The sequence below is a fragment of the Scyliorhinus canicula genome, chromosome 4, assembly GCF_902713615.1.
Source record: "Scyliorhinus canicula chromosome 4, sScyCan1.1, whole genome shotgun sequence".
Lineage (NCBI taxonomy): Eukaryota > Metazoa > Chordata > Chondrichthyes > Carcharhiniformes > Scyliorhinidae > Scyliorhinus > Scyliorhinus canicula.
In genome coordinates this window covers 128,768,079-128,774,687 of record NC_052149.1, presented here as the reverse complement: position 1 = coordinate 128,774,687, position 6,609 = coordinate 128,768,079, and the positions used below count along the sequence as shown (strand labels likewise).

The window sequence follows — 6,609 nt, the reverse complement described above, 5'->3', positions numbered from 1 at the left end:
AGGGCACCACTACCCAGGACACCCCTACCCAGGGCACCACTACCCAGGGCACCACTACCCAGGACTGCCCTACCCAGGACACTCCTACCCAGGACACTCCTACCCAGGACAGCCCTACCCAGGACAGCCCCTACCCAGGACACCCCTACCCAGGACAGCCCCTACCCAGGACACCCCTACCCAGGACAGCCCTACCCAGGACACCCCTACCCAGGACACTCTTACCCAGAACACCCCTACCCAGGACACTCTTACCCAGAAGACCCCTACACAGTAAGAAGTCTTACAACACCAGGTTAATGTCCAACAGGTTTGTTTCAAACACGAGCTTTCGGAGCACTGCTCCTTCCTCCGGCATCTCCACATCATGGTCACCCCTACCCAGGACTGCCCTACCCAGGACATCCCTACCCAGGACACCCCTACCAGGGCACCCCAAACTAGGACACCACTACCCAGGTTACCCCTACCCAGGACAGCTCTACCCGGGACATCGACACACATGAGACCGACACACAGCACAGTGACACACAGTGGATGGGTGGACAGGAACCGCCACCCCAGGGGACCATGGACTCTGGGGCGGACATGCTCACGACACATAGCCACTGCTATCTCCTACATCCTCCACCACCGCAGAGACACTCACCTCGGTTGGGCATTTTAGTGATGAGGCTTCTGGTACACTCACTGGTGCGCACCACACAGCCGTACCGGTACAGCAGATGGAGGTAGGAGCAGCTGAGGGGCTGGGAGGTCGGAGGGCATCCTGGCGCAAGCAAACATCTGCCGCCCAGACGGGTCCCGGGTTCCTGGAGTTACCACACCCACCCATAGACCCAATGCAGTCACGGACCAAGGGACGATCGAAGGGGGTGACGCTGGCTTGCTGCAGCTGAAGACACAGGTGGTGGAGTGCACCCATGTCCAGGAGCTATGAGTGGTGCCGGTCATGCGTGTCACCCAGGCCGAAATCGCAAGGGTGGCGTCCGCAGTGGAGGCAATGGGTGCGACGGTGTCAGACATGGGGAGCAATATGCAACGCCTGGGGCATTCTGTGCAGGCGGTGTCTGTGGCCCAGGACATGGTTGCCCTCTCACAGGAAGCCATGAGCCAGAGCCAGCGGCAGATGGTAGAGGCGCTCCATGGCCCAGTCTCAACAGGCCATGCCCAGTCTCTGCAGGCCATGGCCCAGTCTCTGCAGACCATGGCCCAGTCTCAGCAGGCAGTGGCCCAGTCACTGCAGGCCATGGCCCAGTCTCTGCAGGCCATGGCGCAGTCTCAGCAGGTCATGGCCCAGTCCCAGCAGGCAATGGCCCAGTCTCAGCAGGCCATGGCCCAGTCCCAGCAGGCCATGGCCCAGTCTCAGCAGGCCATGGCCCAGTCCCAGCAGGCCATGGCTCAGTCTCAGCAGGCAATGGCTCAGTCTCAGCAGACCATGGGCCAGTCTCAGCAGCCCATGGCCCAGTCTCAACAGGCCATAGCCCAGTCCCAGCAGGCCATGGCCCAGTCTCAGCAGGCCATGGCCCAGTCTCTGCAGGCCATGGCCCAGTCTCAGCAGGCCATGGCCCAGTCTCTGCAGGCCATCGCTGGGGGCATCGGCGCCATTGTTCATGTGCTGGTCAGCATCGGGTCACGGATCTTGCTGAGTTGAACTAGATAGATTTAACAGGCACTCTTAGTATCATGTTGTGTTATGCTGCTTCGTGTAACATAAGCTGCTTCCTTGGAGTATGCTTTGACAAAGGAAGCTCCAGACCATGACATGATTTCAACTAGTTTATTGAACTATTAACACAGTTCTTAAATGAGTTCAACTCTCTGCTAATCTAGCTGTAGTAACTCAGTCTATCTTTACCAGCCTGCTCTAAGCCACGCGCTGGGTATGATGCTGTTGATCAACCCTGATGTACTCTCTACTCTCTTTTCCGTGGAAAAAGGCAGAGCATGTGTGGCCTGTCCTTTTATATGGGTTGTGAAGTGTCCCCTTGTGGTAATGCCACCTCTGGGTGTCCTGATTACCCATTGGTTGTGTCCTGTTGTAATGACCCATTGGCTGTATGTCTGCATGTCATGACACCTCTGGTACTCCCTCTAGTGGTTACTTAGTTGTAGTGTATTTACATGAACCCCTTGTGTATATACAGTGATGCATATCGCCACATCCACCTGTTCCTATGTTGTGATCTCGAGGGGCTGAATGGCTTCCTCTTGTTCCTATGTTTAGATGTTAAGGGGCTGAATGGCTTCCTCCTGTTCCTATGTTTAGTTCCTGAGGGGCTGAATGGCCTTCTCTGGTTCTTATGTTCAGTACTCAAGAGGCTGAATTACCTCCTTCTGTTCCTATGCTTTGAACTGGAGAGGCTTTGAGATGTGAACGAGCTGACACGGGTCGGACAGCATTTCAGAGGTTAGTGCTGAGTGAGCAGTACCACTCGCCTCACTGCCGTAACCTGCCGGATCAGAGTGCACTCATTATTACCATCACCATCATTATCAGTAAAGCTGCGGACTTTTTACAGGCAGTTCCTGAACACAATCATTGATATGTGAACCAATTCATTGATAATTTACACTGCAGCAGTATAATTATTACGACATGTTATTAAACATTAGGTGCTGGTACAGCACCTTTTTGCTCTGCACATTTTCTTCACACTCCATCTATCTAAACAGGGAAGAGTCTGAGACACAAGGAGCACGATTTAATGGGAATGAAACAGATTTCCGTGTCAAACGCATTTAGCCGGGTGTTTTCCTGCACGGGCAGTGCCGAGAACGACCCCACTATCAAGCGAGACTCTTTTGGGGCCTCGGCGAGGAACGCCCCACAGAGGCTGCACTCAATCCCATTCCCTTCGCTAACGAGCTCCATTCACCACTACAGGAAGAGATCGGAGCAGCATTTTAAATTGGCAACCCGATCTCTAGACTCCCCACACGCCCCAACTCACCTGCAAGGGGGTTATCGAGCCCCCTCTATCCCACCTCATAAGCCAGGGCACCCCCGATCCTCAATGCGGCCAAAATGTCACCCAGCCTGGCAGTGCCCCTGCCAGGGTCACCTGGGCATCCTGAGAGTTCCAGGGTTCCAGTGCCAGGGTGCCCAGAGGGCATCTGGGGAGCCAGGAGCCACCCCGGGGCCACCCAGGGGCCTCCATCACCTGGGCGACCCCGCCCACCCAATTCCATTTGTGGAGACCAATGCTAACCCGGTGCTCGCTCGGGATCTCCTCGGCACGGGGGTAGATCCTTATGGGCATTGTGGGCATCCAGTGGAGTTCAGAGGTAGATTGAGTGAATATTTTCAGGCAGAGGCGGAAAGATTCTTCACTAACAAGGGGGTGAAAGGTTATCAGGTTAGACATAATGTGATAATGCAATCAGCTATGATCAAATTAAATGTCAGACCAGAAACAAGGGGGAGACTACTCCTGCTCTTGCTCGGCTGGATTGTGACGCGGAGCAAAGCCAACAGCGTGAGTTCAATTCCCAGTTTCCCAGTTGAGATTATTCATGAATGCCCACCTTCTCAACCTTACCCCTCGCCTGAAGTTGCATAAATCTCATATAATCCCTATGGCTCAGAAGGAGGCCATTCAGCCCATCGAGTCTTCACCGGCCCTCTAAAAGAGCACTCTCCCTCCCTATCCCCATGGCTCCGCACATTGATCATGGCCAAGCCCCCTAACCTGCACATCCTTCGGGGCTCCGGAGGAAACCGGAGCACTCGGAGGAAATCCACGCAGACACGGGGGGAACATGCAGACTTTGCACAGTCACTCAGGCCAGGAATGGAACCCGGGTCCCTTGGTACTGTGAGATAGCCGTGCTACCAACTGTGCCACCGTGCCACCCCTCAGGTTAAATCAGCTGAGTCAGCTCTGAAAGGGGAGAGAAGCCAGCGATCCTCTGGGACTGTAGTGGCATTTACGTGATTTTATATGTGGCTACATTTGTCCCGTCTTTGAAAGAACCATCCAATTAGTTACACTCTACTCATTCCTAAAGCCTTTTAAAATCTTTCCTTTCGATCCAATTGTTTTTTGAAAGGTAATTTAAAAGCAGTGCCAGTCTTTACCCAGAATGTGGCTGGGAGTTACACTGCTAAATTGCTGCCACAGAGATTCCTCCCTCTTTAACAGCTGGCAAGGTGATACGATGCTACCTCAGCACCCTTTGTTTCACAAGGGTTACCTTTATGGTCCTATAAATAGGGGTTAAAGTAGGAGCTACTGAAGGATTAATAGCTTCTTAAATCGTCCTCTTTATGACTGCAATTAATTATTAATCTATTACTATGCTGTTCGGTACAAATGCTTTTTAGGAATAACTGGAAAAGTAAATGAGGGAATAAGGAGTAGAAGGATTTGCTGAATGGGGTTGGATGAAGTGGGATGAGAAGAGGGTCGTGTGGAGATAAGACAAGAGGGCATTTAGCTGCTGGGCTGAATTGCCTGGGTCTGGACTGGACTGTAAATTCTATTTAACTCTAAACCCCTGAACCCTCTCTGGATCCGATATCAATGGCTGCCGGGTGTGGCATCAATGGGAGCAGGTATGAGCCTTTGCCATCTGATCCTGTCTGATGCCTGCCTACTGCGAACGTACGAGCAAGGAGCTGACTCGGCCTTCGGCACTTCCAGCCTGCGGGGCTGCCATGGCGGGGGGTGCCATGGCGGCGTGGCGTGTTTCGCCCGGCCCTCCCGCGATTCTCCCCCCCCCCCCCCCCCCCCCCGGCATGGGGAGCGGAGAATCGCGGCCCTTATTTTTAAACAGCGACCCCGAGTTCTAGATTCTCCCACAACAGGAAACATCCTCTCCACATCCACCCTGACAATGCCCTCAGGATCTTGCATGTTCTAATCAAGTTGCCTCTTAGTTATGATTCCCAGTGGATACAAGCTTAACCTTCCAACCTTTCCTCATAAGACAACCCATCTATTCCTGCTATTAGTCCAGCGAACCTCTGAACTGCTTCGAACATACTTACATCTTTCTTTTTTATTATTCTTTTCCCATTCTTAAAGTTACAAAGTCAATGCGCAGAGTGGACAGGGCAAGCCCTTAATCCATCTCACTGCTTGCTCCAAAAACCAATTCAAATTGAAGCCAATTCATGAGAGACATACAGGATGCAAGATGACAAGAAAAGGCATTCCTCATCTTGCGCTTCATCTGAGGCTTGATCTTAGCCAAAAGGCCAAGAAGCGACATATTTTCATCTTTCTTTAAATAAGGAAACCAATACTGTACACAGTGTTCCAGACGTAGTCTCACTAATGCCCTGTACAATTAAAGCATAATCTCTCTACAATAACATTCTATTAACTTTCCTAATTACTTGCTGTACCTGCATACTGGCCTTTTGTGATTCATGCACTGGAACACCCAGATCGCTCTGCATCTCAGAGCTCTGCAATCTCTCACCATATAGATAATAAGCTTCCTTTTTTTTTCTTCCTGCCAAAATGGACCATTTCACATTTTGCCACATAATACTCCATTTGCCAGATCTTTTCCCACTCGCTTCACTATCTATATATTTTTGAAGCTCACCTTATGTCCTCTTCACAACCCCTGCTCTTGTTCCTCAGAGTTTTTTTTAATATGCACTTTCTCAAATGTGCATTTATTGCCCATCCCTAATTACCCTTGATCGTCATCATTAAACTTTTAATTCCAAATATTTAGCCAATTCAAATTTCAGCATCTGCCATGGTGGAATTAAAACCCAGGTCCCCCGTACATTACCCTGGGTGCTTGCATTACTTGTCTAGTGACAATGGCTAGCACTGTGGCTTCACAGCGTCATGGTCCCAGGTTTGATTCCCCGCTGTGTCACTGTCTGTGCGGAGTCTGCACGTTCTCACCGTGTCTGCGTGAATTTCCTCCGGTTTCCTCCCACAGACCAAAGACGTGCAGGTTAGGTGGATTGGCCATGCTAAATTGCTCGTTGTGTATAAAAAGATTAGGAGCCCTTTATTGGGTTACGGGGATAGGGTGGAAGAAAGGGCTTAACTGGGTCGGTGCAGACTCGATGGGCCGAGTGGCCTCCTTCTGCACTGTATGTTCTATGTTCTAATACCACTACACCACCGCCTCCCCTTAACATTAAATCTGGGATCTGGCATCTCCGACAGTGCAGCACCCCTGCACCAGCAGTATATCCCATCCATGAAGCATTCACCCATTTGAACAATATCAGTGGGTCTTTGTGGTGGATAGAGGCAATGTTCTGGAGAGCTCCAGTAGTAACAAAGGGTTTTATTAACAAAAAGCAAAGGCTGGTATACATACAGGCACAGAGCACAAAAGGATGGGTCTTATTGCTCCAGCTCAGGTGTCCACACCGTCCGGGCCTCGCGCTAACTCACTGTTGGTTGGGGCTTGCTCGTTCTCGTGCGATTGGACCCGAGCCAGTCACATGTGCCGCCAAGCCCACCCCCTTAAAGGGACCACACTACCACAGTCTTATCTCATCAAGTTATACAAGGTTGGGTTGTTGTCACAATATGTGGTGTTGCATTTGAATGTTAAAAGATGGATATGAAGATGATCTTGTGCGCTAACTAACACAAATGTTAATCCATTTGTTTAAAATAACGG

At 51.1% G+C, this 6,609-nt stretch overlaps 1 non-coding gene across 1 annotated transcript; it reads right to left on the bottom strand.

Annotated features, from left to right (window-relative positions):
• Nucleotides 1-5,025: 5,025 nt before the first annotated feature.
• LOC119965528 lies at nucleotides 5,026-5,215 on the bottom strand. Its single transcript, XR_005460540.1, has one exon. It is a non-coding gene; the product is annotated as a U2 spliceosomal RNA (small nuclear RNA).
• Nucleotides 5,216-6,609: the final 1,394 nt, after the last annotated feature.